The sequence below is a fragment of the Oncorhynchus masou genome, chromosome 11 (genome assembly GCF_036934945.1).
Source record: "Oncorhynchus masou masou isolate Uvic2021 chromosome 11, UVic_Omas_1.1, whole genome shotgun sequence".
Lineage (NCBI taxonomy): Eukaryota > Metazoa > Chordata > Actinopteri > Salmoniformes > Salmonidae > Oncorhynchus > Oncorhynchus masou.
In genome coordinates, this window is record NC_088222.1 from 53,423,086 (window position 1) to 53,438,211 (window position 15,126).

Below are 15,126 nucleotides of genomic sequence, written 5' to 3' on the forward strand. Positions count from 1 at the left end.
TAACATATTTGTGTTCGTTTACTTGGATGACATCCTCATCTTTTCGAGCTCCCTTCAAGAACACACTAAGCATGTCAGACAAGTACTCAAACGCCTCCTGGACAGCCATCTGTACGTTAAGCTGGAAAAATGTGAATTCCATTCATCCCGAGTACAATTCCTGGGATTTGTAGTGGAACCCGGTCGAGTCCAAATAAAACACAAAATACTAAGGACCCCAGGAAGGTAGGGGCGGTAGCGGATTGGCCCACCCCAAATCCGTTAAGGAAGTTCAGCGTTTCCTGGGCTTCACAAACTTCTACCGCAAGTTCATCAAGAACTTCAGCTTGGTGGCAGCCCCTCTCTCAGCTTTAACCAAGGGTGGCAATGCAAGGTTTTTGTGGGGAAGAGAAGCTGAGACGGCCTTCCAAGGACTCAAGCAGCGCGTTCTCTCTGCTCCCATCCTGATACTACCGACGACGGATGAACCATTTGTGGTGGAGGTAGACGCATCAGAGGTTGGTGTTGGAGCTGTCCTGTCTCAGAGGGGTGAAGACAAGAAGCTTCATCCGTGCGCTTTCTTCTCACACCGGCTTACCCCGACTGAGAGGAACTACGATGTGGGGGATCGTGAACTCCTAGCGGTTAAGATGACATTGAAGGAATGGAGACACTGGCTCGAGGGGGATCTCACCCGTTTCAAGTGCTTACGGACCACAAAAATCTGGAGTATATCCAGCAGGCGAAGCGGTTGAACTCTAGACAAGCTAGATGGTCTCTTTTCTTCAATCGATTCCAGTTTATCCTCACCTATCGGCCCGGGTCGAAGAATCTCAAACCGGATGCCCTGTCCCGAGTCTACGCTCCTGCCATTCGAGATGACACGGACATGCCTGTCCTTCCTGCTGCTAAGATTGTGGCTCCGATCTCGTGGCAAGTTGAGGATACCGTGAGACGTGCTCAAGCTAGCGAACCGGACCCGAAAGGAGGTCCTGCCAATCGGTTGTTTGTCCCCAAGGCAGTGAGGACTCAGGTCCTTCTGTGGGGGCACTCCTCTCGCCTCACCTGTCATCCGGGCGTAGGTCGCACCTTGGAGTTCATCCAGCGTAAGTTCTGGTGGCCTACCATAAGAGAAGACGTTGCCACTTTCGTCAATGCCTGTCCCGTGTGCTGCCAGGGCAAATCTTCTCACCTCCGCCCTCAAGGACTCCTTCACCCTTTACCTGTTCCCCACAGACCCTGGTCCCATATCTCATTGGACTTTATTACTGGACTTCCTCCATCCCATGGCAATACTACTATCCTAGTCATAATCGACAGGTTTTCAAAGGTGGCCAGGTTCGTCCCTCTGACTAAGTTACCTTCTGCCAAGGAAACGGCTGAGTTGGTAATTAATCATGTGTTCCGAGTCTTCGGCATTCCTCAAGATATGGTTTCTGACAGAGGTCCCCAGTTCGCCTCAAGGTTTTGGAAGGCCTTCTGCCAACTCATGGGGGCTTCTGCCAGTCTATCTTCAGGGTACCATCCGGAGTCCAACGGCCAAACTGAGAGCATGAATCAAGAGCTGGAAACCACCCTCCGATGTATGACTCGTGACAACCCGTCCACATGGTCATCCTTTATTGTTTGGGCCGAATACGCGCACAACACCTTGCGTTCCTCCTCCACTGGTATGTCCCCGCACGAGTGTCAGTTTGGCTATGCTCCTCCATTGTTCCCGGACCAGGAGAGAAGTCAGAGTGCCTTCAGCCTTGAAGTTCGTCAGACGCTGTCGGCTTATGTGGAGGAAGACCCGTCTTAATCTTATGCGTTCCTCACAGAGGTACCAACAACAAGCCAACAGACGTCGCCGTCCCGGGCCTACCCTGCGCCCCGGCCAGAGAGTCTGGCTCTCCACAAGAGACTTACCTCTACGGGTGGAGTCTCGCAAGCTGTCCCAAAAATACATCGGTCCCTTCAAGGTTGCCAGGAGAGTTAACCCAGTTTCTTATCGCCTACACTTACCCAGATCCCTTAAGATTAATCCCACATTTCACATTTCATTGTTAAAACCTGTTGTTTTTTCTCCCCTTGTCCCGGCAGACAGACCTCCCCCTCCGCCTCGTGTCATTGGAGGCCAGCCGGCTTATACCGTCCATCGGATACTGGATTCCCGCCGGGTGCAGCGGTCCTGGCAGTATCTGGTGGACTGGGAAGGCTACGGTCCCGAGGAGCGCTCCTGGGTTCCTGCCAAAGACATCCTGGACCCTGACCTCATTCGTCAGTTCAGGGCCCTCCACCCTGAGAGAGCTGGTAGGAACGTCAGGAGCCGTTCCTAGGGGGGATTCTGTCAGGATTTGGCCAGGGTTGTTCCGGGTTTTGGTCACTAGATGCCCCCATTGTGCTTTTTGACCTTATGTTTTTTCCCTTGTTCCCCATTATTATTTGCACCTGTGCCTCGTTTCCCCTGATTGTATTTAAACCCTTCGTTTCCCTCAGTTCTGTGCTCTGTGTTTGTATGTTAGCACCCAGCCCTAGTGTTCTGTGTATTCTTGTCGATTCCGGTGGATGCTCTTGTGGAATTCTGTTTTTGTTTTTGAGTATCTTTTGAGGCTTTTTTGTGCTATTCCTACCACCTTTTGGATTTGCCATTTTTGTATTTAAGGACTTCTCCTTTTTACTTTATTAAATACACCGTCTTAAGTACTGCTGTGTCTGCCTCATCTTCTGGGTTCTGCTGACTATTCGTGGCTCAGTTGGTTAAGTGACTGTTTCTCACTCCGGAGACCCAGGTTCGTAACCGGGTCCTGACATAAACTAAAACACAAAATACTAAGACCAAGGCGTGACATTCATTGTAAGGTCTACACCTCTTGTATTTCGGCGCACGTGACCAATAAACTTTGATTTGATTTGACATTCATATTCTGACTCTCTGAAACTCACTTAGATAATACCTTCGATGTTACAGTGGGAATACATGCTTATAACATCTACCGAAAAGACAAATGCCAACGGGAGCGGTGTTGGGGTCTTTATAAAGAACCACATTCCTGTAAAGGTTAGAGAGGATCTCATGTTAAATACTGTTATGTAATATGGATACAGGTTCATCTGCCCATTCTTGTGGGAAGCTGTTACTGACTGTTAACACTTGGTGGTCTATATCTGGATAATATGTGTGAAATGCTTGATAATGTATGTGATATCAACAGAGAAGTATATTTTCTGGGTGATTTAAATATTGACTGGCTCTCGTCAAGCTGCCCACTCAAGAAAAATGTTTAAACTGTAACCAGTGCCTGCAACCCGGATCAGGTTGTCAGTCAAACATCACAGGAATTAAATCATCAACATGTATTGATTAAATCTTTACTAATGATGCAGAAATTTGCTTTAAAGCAGTATCCAAATCCATAGGATGTAGTGATCGCAATATAATAGCAATATCTTGGAAAACCAGATAGGCTGGGACTAATATAGTCTATAAGAGGTCAGACAATAAGTTTTGTAGTGATTCATACGGTATGTTGATGATGTAAAGAATATTTGCTGGTCTATGGTGTATAATGTGCACTTGACACATTTATGAAATTGCTTATTCCAGTTACTAATAAGCACGCACCCAGAAAATGACTGTAAAAACTGTTAAATCCTTTTGGATTGATGAGGAATTTAAAAAATTGTATGGTTGAGAGGGATAAGGCAAAATATATGGCAAACAAGTTTGACAGCCCAACTGATTGGTAAACGTATTGCAAATTAAGAAATCATATGACTGAACTAAATAAAAAGAAACTATACTATGAAGCAAAGATACATTATATAAGGAATGTTAGTAAATGCTTTAGAGTACCAACTTGGCTCCATCATTCATTGAATCAGATGGTTCATTTATCACAAATCCCATTGATATTGCCAACTACTTAATTACTTTTTCATTGGCAAGTTAAACAAACATAGGGATGACATGCCAGCAACAAAGGTTGACACTACCTATCCAAGTATATCTGACCAAATTATGAAAAACAAGAATTGTACTTTTTTATTTCTGTAAAGTCAGTGTGGAAGAGGTGAAAAAACTGGTGTTTTCTATCAACAATGACAAGCCACCGGTGTCTGACAAGCTGGATGGAAAATGACTGAGGATAATAGAGGACAATATTGCCACATCTTCAATTTAAGCCTAATAGAAAGTATGTGCCCTCAGGCCTGGAGGGAAGGTAAAGTCATTCCGCTACCCAAAAATAGTAAAGCCCCCCCTTACTGGCTCAAATAACCGACCAATCAGCCTGTCACCAACCCTTAGTAAAGTTTTTGAAAAAATTGTGTTTGACCAGAAACAATGCCATTTCACAATAAACAAATTGACAACAGACTTTCAGCACGTATAGGGAAGGACACTCAACAAGCACTGCACTTACACAAACGACTGATTATTGGCTGAGAGAAATGTATGATAAAATTACTGTGGGGCTTTGTTGTTAGACTTTTGACATTATCAATCATAGTCTGCTGCTGGAAAAACGTATGTGTTATGGCTTTACACCCCCTGCTATAATGTGGATAAAGAGTTAATTGTCTAACAGAACACAGAGGGTGTTCTTTAATGGAAGCCTCTCAAACATAATCCAGGTAGAATTAGGAATTCTACAGGGTAGCTGTTTAGGCCCCTTCCTTTTTTCAATCTTTACTAACAACTAGCCACTGGCTTTGAGTAAGGCCTGTGTGTCTATGTATACAGATGACTCAACACTATATACGTCAGCTACTACAGCGACTGAAATGACTGCAACACTTTAAAAAAAGTTGCAAATAGTTTCAGAATAATATTTCCAAAACTAAAAGCATTGTGTTTGAGATAAATCATTCACTAAACCCTAAACCTCAACTACACCCATAATGAATAATGTGGAAAATGAGCAGGTTGAGGTGACTAAACTGCTTGGAGTAACCCTGATTTGTAAACTGTCATGGTCAAAACATATTGATACAACAGTAGCTAAGATGGGGAGAAATATGTCCATAATAAAGTGCGGCTCTGCCTTCTTAACAACACTATCAACAAGGCAGGTCCTACGGGCCCTAGTTTTGTCGCACCTGGACTACTTTTCAATCATTGGTCAGGTGCCACAAAGAGGGACTTGGGAAAATTGCAGTTGGCTCAGAACAGGGCAGCACGGCTGTACCTTAAAAGTACACGGAGAGCTAACATTAATTATTTTGTCAATCTCTCATGGCTCAAAGTGGAAAAGAGATTGACTTCCTCATTACTTGTTCTTGTAAGAGATGTTGACAAGCTGAAGGTACCGAGCTGTCTGTTTAATATACTATGACACAGCTCGGACACCCATGCATACGCCACAAGACACACCACCAGAGGTCTATTCACAGTCCCCAAGTCCAGAACAGACTATGGGAGGTGCACAGTACTAAACTTAGCAAAAAAAGAAATGTAACTTTTTCAGGACCCTGTCTTTCAAAGATAATTCGTAAAAATCCAAATAAATTCACATATCTTCATTGTAAAGTGTTTAAACACTGTTTCCCATGCTTGTTCGATGAACCATAAACCATTCATGAACATGCACCTGTGGAATGGACGTCAAGACACTAACAGTTTACAGACAGTAGGCAATTAAGGTCACCATTTCTACTGACTCTGAAAAACACAAAAAGAAAGATGCCCAGGGTCCCTGCTCATCTGTGTGAACGTGCCTTAGGCATGCTGTAAAAGAGGCATGTGGACTGCAGATGTGGCCAGGGCAATAAATTGCAATGTCCGTACTGTGAGCCGTCTAAGACAGCGCTACAAGGAGACAGGACAGACAGCTGATTTAGTTTACTTTATCAATTACATCTCTGAGGAATCTAGTGGATATGACTCGTTCCATTTCATTCCCACCAATTGAGATTCTGACTCCTCTTTTACATTTTAAGATCATTTGTTAATCTGGAACCATTCAGAAAATTTGGCCATGCCTGAGTTGGCTTCATTAATTAGAAAAGAGTTAGGAAGCAAGCCTGATGAACCAAACCACTCATCTGTCTGATGATACCAACAGATTTCATCACTTTGCTGCAGACAGATTGAATATGATCTTTCCATGATAACTTTTCATCAATTACAACTCTTAGGAATCTAGTGGATGTGACTTGTTCCATTTCATTCCCCCCAATTGAGATTCTGACTCTTTTTTTTTACAATATTTCTTATTCTTACTAGTGAATACAATAACGTTGGATTTTTTTAAACATTTAAAATAATTTGTTTATCTGGAACCTTTCAGACAATTTGGCCATGCATGAGTTGGCTTCATTAATTAGTGAATCAAAATTCTTGTGTGATAAAATCAAATTGGTATCATCAGCAAAGACAATGGAAAGTACGGTACAAGACAAAGCATCAAGATCATTGATATAGATTAGGAACAACAAAGGTCAAATTATCGAACCCTGTGGGATCCCTGGTAGATGCACAGCCGTTAGCATAAACAAATTGTTCTCTATCATAAACATAACTATATAACCAAATCTATGTATAATCAAGGAAACCGTAATAATGCAATTTAGAAAGTAATATTTAATGATCAACCGTGTCAAATGCTTTGGATAATGCCCTGAATTGACATGTAATGACTGACTGTCTGTTTTACACTAGCCAACATCACCAATGAAACCAAGCCAGATATCACTTGAGCAGCCCTCAACATCAGGGAGTTACAATGCCTCGATCCCAGCAATAGAGCAAACAACACATCTAAAGGTAAACTGTAACGTTACTCCACACACTAGGTAGACAGCAGACTGTAACGTTACTCCACACACTAGGTAGACAGCAGACTGTAACGTTACTCCACACACTAGGTAGACAGCAGACTGTAACGTTACTCCACACACTAGGTAGACAACAGAATGTAACGTTACTCCACACACTAGGTAGACAGCAGAGTGTAACGTTACTCCACACACTAGGTAGACAGCAGACTGTAACATTACTCCACACACTAGGTAGACAGCAGAGTGTAACGTTACTCCACACACTAGGTAGACAGCAGACTGTAACATTACTCCACACACTAGGTAGACAGCAGAATGTAACGTTACTCCACACACTAGGTAGACAGCAGAGTGTAACGTTACTCCACACACTAGGTAGACAGCAGAGTGTAACGTTACTCCACACACTAGGTAGACAGCAGAGTGTAACGTTACTCCACACACTAGCTAGACAGCAGAGTGTAACGTTACTCCACACACTAGGTAGACAGCAGAGTGTAACGTTACTCCACACACTAGGTAGACAGCAGACTGTAACGTTACTCCACACACTAGGTAGACAGCAGACTGTAACGTTACTCCACACACTAGGTAGACAGCAGAGTGTAACGTTTCTCCACACACTAGGTAGACAGCAGGCTGTAACGTTACTCCACACACTAGGTAGACAGCAGAGTGTAATGTTTCTCCACACACTAGGTAGACATCAGACTGTAACGTTACTCCACACACTAGGTAGACATCAGACTGTAACGTTACTCCACACACTAGGTAGACAGCAGGCTGTAACGTTACTCCACACACTAGGTAGACAGCAGGCTGTAACGTTACTCCACAAACTAGGTAGACAGCAGAGTGTAACGTTTCTCCACACACTAGGTAGACAGCAGGCTGTAACGTTACTCCACACACTAGGTAGACAGCAGAGTGTAACGTTTCTCCACACACTAGGTAGACAGCAGACTGTAACGTTACTCCACACACTAGGTAGACAGCAGACTGTAACGTTACTCCACACACTAGGTAGACAGCAGACTGTAATGTTACTCCACACACTAGGTAGACAGCAGAGTGTAACGTTTCTCCACACACTAGGTAGACAGCAGACTGTAACGTTACTCCACACACTAGGTAGACAGCAGACTGTAACGTTACTCCACACACTAGGTAGACATCAGACTGTAACGTTACTCCACACACTAGGTAGACAGCAGGCTGTAACGTTACTCCACACACTAGGTAGACAGCAGGCTGTAACGTTACTCCACAAACTAGGTAGACAGCAGAGTGTAACGTTTCTCCACACACTAGGTAGACAGCAGGCTGTAACGTTACTCCACACACTAGGTAGACAGCAGAGTGTAACGTTTCTCCACACACTAGGTAGACAGCAGACTGTAACGTTACTCCACACACTAGGTAGACAGCAGACTGTAAAGTTACTCCACACACTAGGTAGACAGCAGAATGTAACGTTACTCCACACACTAGGTAGACAGCAGAATGTAATGTTACTCCACACACTAGGTAGACAGCAGAGTGTAACGTTACTCCACACACTAGGTAGACAGCAGGCTGTAACGTCACACCACACACTAGGTAGACAGCAGACTGTAATGTTACTCCACACACTAGGTAGACAGCAGACTGTAACGTTACTCCACACACTAGGTAGACAGCAGACTGTTACGTTACTCCACACACTAGGTAGACAGCAGAGTGTAACGTTACTCCACACACTAGGTAGACAGCAGGCTGTAACGTTACTCCACACACTAGGTAGACAGCAGGCTGTAACGTTACTCCACAAACTAGGTAGACAGCAGAATGTAATGTTACTCCACACACTAGGTAGACAGCAGACTGTAACATTACTCCACACACTAGGTAGACAGCAGGCTGTAACGTTACTCCACAAACTAGGTAGACAGCAGAGTGTAACGTTTCTCCACACACTAGGTAGACAGCAGGCTGTAACGTTACTCCACACACTAGGTAGACAGCAGAGTGTAACGTTTCTCCACACACTAGGTAGACAGCAGACTGTAACGTTACTCCACACACTAGGTAGACAGCAGACTGTAACGTTACTCCACACACTAGGTAGACAGCAGAATGTAACGTTACTCCACACACTAGGTAGACAGCAGAATGTAATGTTACTCCACACACTAGGTAGACAGCAGAGTGTAACGTTACTCCACACACTAGGTAGACAGCAGGCTGTAACGTCACACCACACACTAGGTAGACAGCAGACTGTAATGTTACTCCACACACTAGGTAGACAGCAGACTGTAACGTTACTCCACACACTAGGTAGACAGCAGACTGTAACGTAGACAGCAGACTGTAACGTTACTCCACACACTAGGTAGACAGCAGACTGTAACATCACACCACACACTAGGTAGACAGCAGACTGTAACGTTACTCCACACACTAGGTAGACAGCAGAATGTAAAGTTACTCCACACACTAGGTAGACAGCAAGCTGTAACGTTACTCCACACACTAGGTAGACAGCAGAATGTAACGTTACTCCACACACTAGGTAGACAGCAGACTGTAACGTTACTCCACACACTAGGTAGACAGCAGAGTGTAACGTTACTCCACACACTAGGTAGACAGCAGACTGTAACGTTACTCCACACACTAGGTAGACAGCAGACTGTAACGTTACTCCACACACTAGGTAGACAGCAGAATGTAACGTTACTCCACACACTAGGTAGACAGCAGAATGTAATGTTACTCCACACACTACATAGACAGCAGGCTGTAACGTCACACCACACACTAGGTAGACAGCAGACTGTAACGTTACTCCACACACTAGGTAGACAGCAGAGTGTAACGTTACTCCACACACTAGGTAGACAGCAGGCTATATTGTTACTCCACACACTAGGTAGACAGCAGACTGTAACTTTACTCCACACACTAGGTAGACAGCAGAATGTAACGTTACTCCACACACTAGGTAGACAGCAGAATGTAACGTTACTCCACACACTAGGTAGACAGCAGAGTGTAACGTTACTCCACACACTAGGTAGACAGCAGACTGTAACGTTACTCCACACACTAGGTAGACAGCAGACTGTAACGTTACTCCACACACTAGGTAGACAGCAGACTGTAACATTACTCCACACACTAGGTAGACAGCAGACTGTAATGTCACACCACACACTAGGTAGACAGCAGACTGTAACGTTACTCCACACACTAGGTAGACAGCAGAATGTAACGTTACTCCACACACTAGGTAGACAGCAAGCTGTAACGTTACTCCACACACTAGGTAGACAGCAGAGTGTAACGTTACTCCACACACTAGGTAGACAGCAGACTGTAACGTTACTCCACACACTAGGTAGACAGCAGACTGTAACGTTACTCCACAGACTAGGTAGACAGCAGAATGTAACGTTACTCCACACACTAGGTAGACAGCAGAGTGTAACGTTACTCCACACACTAGGTAGACAGCAGAGTGTAACGTTACTCCACACACTAGGTAGACAGCAGAGTGTAACGTTACTCCACACACTAGGTATACAGCAGACTGTAACGTTACTCCACACACTAGGTAGACAGCAGACTGTAACGTTACTCCACACACTAGGGAGACAGCAGACTGACAGCAGACTGTAGCGTTACTCCACACACTAGGTAGACAGCAGAATGTAACGTTACTCCACACACTAGGTAGACAGCAGACTGTAACGTTACTCCACACACTAGGTAGACAGCAGAATGTAACGTTACTCCACACACTAGGTAGACAGCAGACTGTAACGTTACTCCACACACTAGGTAGACAGCAGAGTGTAACGTTACTCCACACACTAGGTAGACAGCAGACTGTAACGTTACTCCACACACTAGGTAGACAGCAGACTGTAACGTTACTCCACACACTAGGTAGACAGCAGAATGTAACGTTACTCCACACACTAGGTAGACAGCAGAATGTAATGTTACTCCACACACTAGATAGACAGCAGAGTGTAACGTTACTCCACACACTAGGTAGACAGCAGGCTGTAACGTCACACCACACACTAGGTAGACAGCAGACTGTAACGTTACTCCACACAGTAGGTAGACAGCAGAGTGTAACGTTACTCCACACACTAGGTAGACAGCAGGCTATTTTGTTACTCCACACACTAGGTAGACAGCAGACTGTAACGTTACTCCACACACTAGGTAGACAGCAGAATGTAACGTTACTCCACACACTAGGTAGACAGCAGAATGTAACGTTACTCCACACACTAGGTAGACAGCAGAGTGTAACGTTACTCCACACACTAGGTAGACAGCAGACTGTAACGTTACTCCACACACTAGGTAGACAGCAGACTGTAACGTTACTCCACACACTAGGTAGACAGCAGACTGTAACATTACTCCACACACTAGGTAGACAGCAGACTGTAACGTCACACCACACACTAGGTAGACAGCAGACTGTAACGTTACTCCACACACTAGGTAGACAGCAGAATGTAACGTTACTCCACACACTAGGTAGACAGCAAGCTGTAACGTTACTCCACACACTAGGTAGACAGCAGAGTGTAACGTTACTCCACACACTAGGTAGACAGCAGACTGTAACGTTACTCCACACACTAGGTAGACAGCAGAGTGTAACGTTACTCCACACACTAGGTAGACAGCAGACTGTAACGTTTCTCCACACACTAGGTAGACAGCAGACTGTAACGTTACTCCACACACTAGGTAGACAGCAGAATGTAACGTTACTCCACACACTAGGTAGACAGCAGAGTGTAACGTTACTCCACACACTAGGTAGACAGCAGAGTGTAACGTTACTCCACACAGTAGGTAGACAGCAGAGTGTAACGTTACTCCACACACTAGGTAGACAGCAGACTGTAACGTTACTCCACACACTAGGTAGACAGCAGACTGTAATGTTACTCCACACACTAGGTAGACAGCAGACTGTAACGTTACTCCACACACTAGGTAGACAGCAGAGTGTAACGTTTCTCCACACACTAGGTAGACAGCAGGCTGTAACGTTACTCCACACACTAGGTAGACAGCAGAGTGTAACGTTTCTCCACACACTAGGTAGACAGCAGACTGTAACGTTACTCCACACACTAGGTAGACATCAGACTGTAACGTTACTCCACACACTAGGTAGACAGCAGGCTGTAACGTTACTCCACACACTAGGTAGACAGCAGGCTGTAACGTTCCTCCACAAACTAGGTAGACAGCAGAGTGTAACGTTTCTCCACACCCTAGGTAGACAGCAGGCTGTAACGTTTCTCCACACACTAGGTAGACAGCAGAGTGTAACGTTTCTCCACACACTAGGTAGACAGCAGACTGTAACGTTACTCCACACACTAGGTAGACAGCAGAGTGTAACGTTACTCCACACACTAGGTAGACAGCAGACTGTAACGTTACTCCACACACTAGGTAGACAGCAGACTGTAACGTTACTCCACACACTAGGTAGACAGCAGAATGTAACGTTACTCAACACACTAGGTAGACAGCAAGCTGTAACGTCACACCACACACTAGGTAGACAGCAGACTGTAACGTTACTCCACACACTAGGTAGACAGCAGAGTGTAACGTTACTCCGCACACTAGGTAGACAGCAGGCTGTAACGTTACTTGACACACTAGGTAGACAGCAGACTGTAACGTTACTCCACACACTAGGTAGACAGCAGAATGTAACGTTACTCCACACACTAGGTAGACAGCAGAATGTAACGTTACTCCACACACTAGGTAGACAGCAGAATGTAACGTTACTCCACACACTAGGTAGACAGCAGAATGTAACGTTACTCCACACACTAGGTAGACAGCAGACTGTAACGTTACTCCACACACTAGGTAGACAGCAGACTGTAACGTTACTCCACACACTAGGTAGACAGCAGACTGTAACGTTACTCCACACACTAGGTAGACAGCAGAGTGTAACGTTACTCCACACACTAGGTAGACAGCAGGCTGTAACGTTACTCCACACACTAGGTAGACAGCAGAATGTAACGTTACTCCACACACTAGGTAGACAGCAGAATGTAACGTTACTCCACACACTAGGTAGACAGCAGAGTGTAACGTTACTCCACACACTAGGTAGACAGCAGACTGTAACGTTACTCCACACACTAGGTAGACAGCAGACTGTAACGTTACTCCACACACTAGGTAGACAGCAGACTGTAACGTTACTCCACACACTAGGTAGACAGCAGACTGTAACATTACCTCCACACACTAGGTAGACAGCAGACTGTAACGTTACGCCACACACTAGGTAGACAGCAGAATGTAACGTTACTCCACACACTAGGTAGACAGCAGACTGTAACGTTACTCCACACACTTGGTAGACAGCAGGCTGTAACGTTACTCCACACACTAGGTAGACAGCAGAATGTAACGTTACTCCACACACTAGGTAGACAGCAGGCTGTAACGTTACTCCACACACTAGGTAGACAGCAGGCTGTAACGTTACTCCACACACTAGGTAGACAGCAGACTGTAACGTTACTCCACACACTAGGTAGACAGCAGAGTGTAACGTTACTCCACACACTAGGTAGACAGCAGACTGTAACGTTACTCCACACACTAGGTAGACAGCAGACTGTAACGTTACCTCCACACACTAGGTAGACAGCAGACTGTAACGTTACTCCACACACTAGGTAGACAGCAGACTGTAACGTTACTCCACACACTAGGTAGACAGCAGACTGTAACGTTACTCCACACACTAGGTAGACAGCAGAATGTAACGTTACTCCACACACTAGGTAGACAGCAGGCTGTAAAGTTACTCCACACACTAGGGAGACAGCAGACTGTAACGTTACTCCACACACTAGGTAGACAGCAGGCTGTAACGTTACTCCACACACTAGGTAGACAGCAGAATGTAACGTTACTCCACACACTAGGTAGACAGCAGACTAACGTTACTCCACACACTAGGTAGGCAGCAGACTGTAACGTTACTCCACACACTAGGTAGACAGCAGACTGTAACGTTACTCCACACACTAGGTAGACAGCAGACTGTAACGTTACTCCACACACTAGGTAGACAGCAGGCTGTAACGTTACTCCACACACTAGGTAGACAGCAGAGTGTAACGTTACTCCACACACTAGGTAGACAGCAGGCTGTAACGTTACTCCACACACTAGGTAGACAGCAGAGTGTAACGTTACTCCACACACTAGGTAGACAGCAGAATGTAACATTACTCCACACACTAGGTTGACAGCAGACTGTAACGTTACTCCACACACTAGGTAGACAGCAGAGTGTAACATTACTCCACACACTAGGTAGACAGCAGACTGTAACGTTACTCCACACACTAGGTAGACAGCAGACTGTAACGTTACTCCACACACTAGGTAGACAGCAGACTGTAACATTACTCCACACACTAGGTAGACAGCAGACTGTAACGTCACACCACACACTAGGTAGACAGCAGACTGTAACGTTACTCCACACAGTAGGTAGACAGCAGAGTGTAACGTTACTCCACACACTAGGTATACAGCAGACTGTAACGTTACTCCACACACTAGGTAGACAGCAGACTGTAACGTTACTCCACACACTAGGTAGACAGCAGGCTGTAACGTTACTCCACACACTAGGTAGACAGCAGAATGTAACGTTACTCCACACACTAGGTAGACAGCAGACTAACGTTACTCCACACACTAGGTAGGCAGCAGACTGTAACGTTACTCCACACACTAGGTAGACAGCAGACTGTAACGTTACTCCACACACTAGGTAGACAGCAGACTGTAACGTTACTCCACACACTAGGTAGACAGCAGGCTGTAACGTTACTCCACACACTAGGTAGACAGCAGAGTGTAACGTTACTCCACACACTAGGTAGACAGCAGGCTGTAACGTTACTCCACACACTAGGTAGACAGCAGAGTGTAACGTTACTCCACACACTAGGTAGACAGCAGAATGTAACATTACTCCACACACTAGGTTGACAGCAGACTGTAACGTTACTCCACACACTAGGTAGACAGCAGAGTGTAACATTACTCCACACACTAGGTAGACAGCAGACTGTAACGTTACTCCACACACTAGGTAGACAGCAGACTGTAACGTTACTCCACACACTAGGTAGACATCAGACTGTAACATTACTCCACACACTAGGTAGACAGCAGACTGTAACGTCACACCACACACTAGGTAGACAGCAGACTGTAACGTTACTCCACACAGTAGGTAGACAGCAGAGTGTAACGTTACTCCACACACTAGGTATACAGCAGACTGTAACGTTACTCCAC